Raw genomic sequence first — 7,316 nt, forward strand, 5'->3', positions numbered from 1 at the left:
AAGTAACTTGTTCAATGTTTTATGTGTGCCAATAGAACAATAGTTTTGAAAAACTGTGGCTTTGAAAAACCTTGCTCCACCAGGGCGACTCCTTACAATCCCGATAGTTATACGTGCAAGATTAAAAGTTTCAAAATCCGGTCAATGAAGTCGCAGGTCAACTGTATAAGGACGGTAAAAAGCCTAACCGTCCCATACGTTGAAAAAATTAATTAATGAAAATACAGGACTCTGCGCCAACAACTCAAGTTGAGTTAAATCTTAGATTATGCTTTATTGATCATCCATGACCATTGAGCCCATAATTGATAACATGTTTCGGCTCCACTGAGCCTTTTTCAAATCCGGGCTACCCATAATTGTAATATAGGACATACAATATATCATAGTCAAAAAACAATTTGTATGAACGACATCATAAAGTATAACATAATACCAGTTTTCAAATATCGTGACCACAAAATATGCATAATAACATGAAAGAAATTAGACAGAAAAACAAGGATGGGCAAAGGGGAAGGGTTCATGGGTGTAGAAAAATAGGCAAACATATCATAATACATTGTTATGTTTGAGTAAACAGAAAAAGAGCACAAAAAACAGAAACAAAAACACAAACAAAAAGAAAAAAGAACCCATTAGTAATCATTATTCTTCAATTCATTGAATAATATAACCAAATTCTGCAATGGTCCCTTGAGACAAACTGACAACTTGGTGGATGTCCTTACCCGAAATTTGATGTAACCAGTTCTTATGACTATTTGTCCATGTAGTAGTAACGGGGTGCAATCCCCAATATCAATCTAAACAAAAAATGTAAGTAGCGAAGGTAAATAAAACTGATTGTCCAATTTAGAATATACATTAATTGTGTATATCAAGGTTGCCTGTGGCAACTAGGCATTTTCATGAGAATAAATCCCGCCCTTCACCAAACGGGCAAAACAACTCTTCTTAATGGTCACAGGCCATTTCTGCCTTATTCAAAACAATTCATTATAAGTTCCGTAGTGAAGACAATTGTAACTAACCATCATTACGTGAAATGATGACGCATTTCCAATTATAGAACACGTATATCAAGTACGGAAAGCACAACATATAGCTTATTTTGTTGCTACTCGTCAAGTACCATTAAAGCTAAATCTCATTGAAAAGTAAACCATGAGATAAGCGGTCCTCTCTTACCAGTTCCTGGAACACAAACAGTCACACGCGTCGGCAGGTAAGCCGAACGTTTACCAGGTATGCCTTCTTATACTAGGCGTCATCACTGTGCGCGGTTACCACGGCGACGCAAGGACAAGCGTCGTCATTGAAAACCGCATTCTATCCCCCAGCATTCTACAAATTACATATGCTATATAATTCAAAATATTCGAATAAAGCCTGAGAAACTAACAAAGCATGTATACGCTTCTCCTGACCCAATTTATATTTGTTGAATACTTAAATGGTTACTATCACAGTAATGTATAATCACGGGCACTAATGCACCTAACTACAAAAGGTTGGTGAGCATTACACGCAACATTCAAATAAAATACTGAGCTACCAATTATGGTGGGGTATCCCTTTAACAACACCCTGAAAAACATGTAACCTCCTAATAAACAATGAGCCGTGTTCTAAATCAAGTATAACAATGAAAATTATTCGAGCTTGAGAAGCCAGATTGCAATGTACTACATCTCACAAGAATGAAACCATTTCATTATCTGTATTAAGTCCTGTATTTGTCGAATTGAAGTAACAAATTGCTCTTGCTTCCGCTTGTCGTAACGCCTTCACTCTGTCACCACCTCTTTTGTTCAAGGATACTTGTTTAAGACCAATGAATCTAATTTCCGATTTGAGATGTAGCTGATGTGTTTTTTGCCAATGTTCAGCTAACGGAAGTGATGGGTCTTGACTGCCAATTTTGGCTAAATGTTCACGGATACGGATTCTCAACTGTCTCTTGGTGCTACCAATATATAGTTTGTGGCAGACACAGATGATGCCATATACTACAAAAGTTGTTTTGCAATTAATTCCTTGTTTAATGATCCAACATTTTCCATTTTTATCTTCGAATTCCGTTGTTCTTTGGTATGCATATTTACATTGTGGACAGACTCCACATTTCCTGAAACCAGAATCTTTCTTGTGTAACCATGTACCTTGAGTAGTGCTCTCAATGTCCGGATGATCAATAAAGCATAATCTAAGATTTAACTCAACTTGAGTTGTTGGCGCAGAGTCCTGTATTTTCATTAATTAATTTTTTCAATAGAACAATAGGTCTTTCTTTGAATATAAAATAATTGTTGAAGAAACAGATATGACTACTATGTTATGTTAATGACCCTTTTCACTTGTGTTATTTACTATAGAGTCCTCCTGGGCAGATTAGGGTCTCAAACAGGATCCCTTCCTTTTTTACATATCCCATCCCATCCTCACCCCCCCACGTCCCCAGAGATTGTTTGTTGAGTTTGACAAGTGCAATGTTGCTTTTTTTTATGTTTTCGCTGCGCTGTCCGCAGATCCCAAAAAAGTCAGCAAATCCATCATAGTGGGCGCTTCGCAGAAAAACCGATGCATTTCACGTTTTCTCACCACCCAATCAGAGGCTGTGTCCTGATGTCTGAGGACCACGCAAAAGTCAGCACATTTTTCTAGGACAATCATAGGCCAGTCCACGGACCAAACACGGAAGTGAGTCGGCAGACCGGACATAGATATCAGTATTTTTCTTTCCTTACATTTTGCTTGTTTAAAAAAAACTACTGAACGGATTTACACCAAATTAACAAAAGCACGCTTTCTGCACCAAGCCGCCACTTCTGCCGCTAATTTGGTGAAAATCCGTCCAGAGGTTTGGGCTGTACGCATGAGCAAAGTTTTTTCCCATTATGTCTATGGAAAAAAATACATTTTGGGACCCCCCAATAATTTTGCCCCCCCTTGACCAAACCTCACCAAACTTTGCTAAAGCGCCCAGAATGGGCCATATACTTTTTATGCAAAGTTTGGTGAGGATTCGTTCAGGAGGAACAAAGTTATAAGCCACCCAAAAAGTACTATTCCTATGGGTTTAGCAATTTATCCATAACTACATGGCCGCTACCGTAGGCCATGTAATATATATATATATATATATATATATATATATATATATATATATATATATATATATATATATATATATATATATATATATTTAATAATATAATAATACAGTAAAGATACCAAGACTTGCACCCGAAGCATTGAAGAACACTATGACAAAAGACAGTGTGTGATAGGTGTGGGCTGTTTATGGACAGACTTCCTGAAGAGCCCATCAGTGGAGGACAGCTATTTTGCCACTGTTGCCGGTTCCAAATCCTGCCCAGCAGCATCGAAGTGTTCCATGGTGTAAGCCTGCAGCATTCTCTTGGGTGAAGAGAGAGCCAGACATACTGAGGAGCACATCTGAGGAGGAAACATATGTGTTGCTGTTTCTTGTCCCAATACTATGGGACAAGATTGCAGGGTGTTAGGGTCGGTTTCAACACTGCTTTGGTGTCGCCAACCCTCACCAGCTATGCGAAGAAGCAATCCCTTTGAGGAGGTCTGTGATACTACCCACTATATGGTTGGGCTAGAGGCACAGAGGCACCCCTGCAAAGGCTCTGAAAGGATAGCAATGGACGAGCAGCCAAGGCTGAGAACAAGGGATGTGATGCAGGCTGGTTTGTAGGTACAGTGAATCCCCCAAACTCCCAATAAAGAATGTCTGCAAACTATGTTATGTGCTGACACAATTATTTTATTAAATAGGTTAGGTTTATATGAATTTATACAAATAAATAACTCACTTTGTACTCAAGAAACTCTACTCTAACAATTCACACAGTACATGCAGCTCTATTTTGTACCAAAGTTTCTTAGGTTGAGCAATAATGCACCAATTGGCAGATGAAATAAAAATGACTAAACTCTGTTGCATTTAAAAACCACAAATGTAAAAAAGTAGGCAATTTCTTTAGAAATCTGTCAGAATACCATTTAGGGTTAAAGTGAAATTTTGTGTAGAGGTCCCCCTACCTGGCCAACCTGCAATAAAAAGGAAGTTATACTTTGCTTTTATATTAAAGCCCAGTCCTTAAATTTTCAGTAATTATCTGTTCTTGTTTCTACAGGTCCAACCACCTCAGAGTACCTGGTAAGCAACAGTAGAGCCGGACCCAAGACAAATCTGGGAATCGTATGATACCCCTGCAGGAACAAGTCCCTCTTCCTCATCACAGTACCATGGGTACCTTAAAAGTTAAATTGGCGGAGTCTCTCAGCTTGACTCAATGATGCCCTTCTAATATTGACCCCCCCTTGGAAGAAGAGGTCACTGACTTTTTTGAGTATATCAGATTACTGATTTCAGGCATCTCTTAGGAATTACTGTTAACACCTACTATTGGGATTTTACAATGAAACTACCCTCAATCGTAGCCTGACCTTGATCCCATGAGATCTTTATGGATCGTTCTTATGGACTTTTATTGTAAAATGTATGATTGTAGCAGGGTTGAACGCAGATCGGAAATCAATGCTACAATGTTCTCCCGCATATCCTTGTTGCCCATTGTGTGTTGGATTATATTTGGTGCAGCACAGGGGTCTAGTATTCCCACTAATATTGCATTTACAAATGTTACACTTCCAAAGGTCAACAACTCCTCCCGTTGAGAAGTAACATTGTGTCCACATGAGGAAGAGGAAAGCTATTGTTAGGTTTTCACATCTTCAAAATCAGGAACAAAACAACTGTGGTAACAGGTCTGATCAGGGAAGCAAGCAATTAATTATTGCAATAAGGACTCCTTTAAATGCAAAAGTACTGAGAAAAATTCATAGAAGAAATATCTTGTGAATGCTCCTTCTTCTTCTTGGGTGGTTAATCCTCAAGTTTGTGGAAGGTCACTGCCCAACAATCACAGTGTGATTGAATAGGATAGAAAATGCATATTGGCAAAAAACAATAATAATGACCCTTTTGATCCGCTTGTATGTTGTGAAGTCCCACTGGGACCTAATAAAGAAGGCAAACATACTTTTACTCTGCCAGTGTGAGTGCATCGTACGAACCTGGTGCAAAGTGACCTGTGGAATTTCACACGCATGTGCCATTACCAGTGTAGTTCGTTCTAATAGGTCTGCTACACTAACAGGCTCTGAAGAACACCCTGATAATCTCTGAAAGGATGTATGGTGATAGCAATGATGTTATGGTGGGAGATGTGCCTTGTGTATCCACCAATCCTATTGCTACATTTGCCAAAATTGGTGATAGCACAATTAAACAGGAAACATTCCCTGGTAATGCGAACTCCATCTTGTTTAAATCCTGGCTAAATTGTGAGGAACACAATGGAACTTTACTATCCATGGTAAAGGACATTAGAGAGTTTTGCATGTTAGTCACTGTACTGCAAACAGATAGTCGGAAGCCTGCATGGAAAGGGTGCTGGCAGTTAGGGCTGGGGAAGAAGAATGCCATTCACCTTGCCCGGAGAACTGTGCTCTGGCCCTCGGATGTGCTGGAGGGTTAGTAGCATGCCTGTCTGCATCGATTCCGAAAATAATGAGATGTCTTCCATCAGCTCTCTCACCCTCAACCCCACAACAGTTGCTACTGATGATTGCCGTTGCTCCCGTTCAATGAACCTCGCAATCCTCCGCGAGGTGCCCCGAGCAGAGTCATGGGTTGTTTGCAGATACTGCACCTGTGTATCCGCTGTTATCTCCAGATTAATCTGCCACCCCGTCATCATGTCCAGCCTCTTCATATCCAGCCTCCTCCATATAGCAACAATTGAATGCTGTTCAAAGGGCTGTTCGGTAGGAGGAGGGCTGGGGCAGAAGCAAGGGCACCTGAAACTCTTGTCACCTCTGTTGCGTGGTCCACTGGCATCAGTGTCACCCTCTAATTCCAGGTCATGCTGCACATGTGTCTGATTTTCTTGCTCAGGTGACGAGGGGGAGTCATGGGGCAGATGGGAGGGTGCGGGTGCAGATCGATGTGTGCGGGTGGCAGCATCTGGCTCCTCAGCCATAACCACAGAGGCCGGCTGTGGAGTGGTTGTTGCAGCTGCCAGGGATTTTAGCACCTGCAGTTGTGTGTGTAGTGCTGCCACCATGTGCAGTGGCATGTGCAATGCTACGAGTTTATTTATTTTATTTATTTATTTTAATTTTTCTAACCCGCCACTTACGCTGAGGTCTCAGGGCGCACATAAAAGACAAACTAGAAGTAGCAATGGAAGGTCATGTGGGTGTATTATGCCATATTAAAAAGGTACGTCTTGATTATTTTCTTAAAATCTTTGAGAGAACTTATCGTTCTTATGTCAAGGGGTAGTGTATTCCATGCCTGTGGAGCCTGAAAGTCAAATGAGGTACCCCTAAAACCTCTTAGTTTGTATTTAGGTTGCTGGAGGCTAGCCTTGTCAGCCAAGCAGAGTGATCTACTGGGCTGGTACACCTTGGTGTGTCTGCAAAGGTATGCAGCGGCTTGCAGATTCAGGCATTTATGGCTGAGCGTCAGGACCTTATGGGTAACCCGATGCTTCACCGGAAGCCATTGAAGCTCCCTCCTTGATTGAGTAATGTGCTCACACCTGGCTAGGTGTTTGATGGCCCGAACAGCCCCGTTTTGGGTTACCTGGAGTGCCGCTAGGTTTGCATTGGAGGTACCCAGGAGGAGACTGTTACAGTAGTCCAGGCATGAGTTAACAAGTGTTGAAGCAAGGAGAGCCATGTTATCTGGTGACAGGAAAGGCCGGATGTGACTCAAAAGTGTATTAATGTAGCCACAAGAAGCTCCTAAGAGGGCTACGTGGGGCTTCATCGACACTTCAACATCAAGCGTAGCCACCAAGGTCCTGACGCTCTTTGCAACTGCAATAATGGATCCAGCTATGTCAACATTTTCAAATTTGGCAGATAGTTTTTTACCCGCTGCCATGTGGCAACAATCAGGAGCTCTGTTTTATCTTTATTCAAGACTAATGCGTTGGTTGCCATCCAGACCCGGATGGCCCATAGACCCTATTGATGGTTGTCGTGTCTTGTGCATAAACCCCTGAAAGCTTCAGGACCACCTCGATGTCATCAGTGTAGTTAGCGTATTGCACACCCAGAAGAAGAGTTATAAAGGAAATAATGTTTATATTAAAGAGGGTCTGCGAAATACAAGACACCTGTGGTACCCCGCAGGTGATAGCCTCAGGCGTGGAAGTAACATTTTCCACAGCAACTCTAGCATTACGGGGACCCAAAAAGGATGC

General features: G+C 41.3%; 1 long non-coding RNA gene across 1 annotated transcript; it reads right to left on the reverse strand.

Moving 5' to 3' along the window:
* Nucleotides 1-238: 238 nt before the first annotated feature.
* On the reverse strand, nucleotides 239-1,226 carry LOC138473684 (uncharacterized). The gene is made up of 2 exons (XR_011268851.1): nucleotides 732-1,226; nucleotides 239-349 (listed from the first exon to the last, which is right to left on the reverse strand). It is a non-coding gene; the product is annotated as an uncharacterized lncRNA (long non-coding RNA).
* Nucleotides 1,227-7,316: the final 6,090 nt, after the last annotated feature.

This window comes from Ambystoma mexicanum, chromosome 8, assembly GCF_040938575.1.
Source record: "Ambystoma mexicanum isolate Mex_15411 chromosome 8, UKY_AmexF1_1, whole genome shotgun sequence".
Classification (NCBI taxonomy): Eukaryota; Metazoa; Chordata; class Amphibia; order Caudata; family Ambystomatidae; genus Ambystoma; species Ambystoma mexicanum.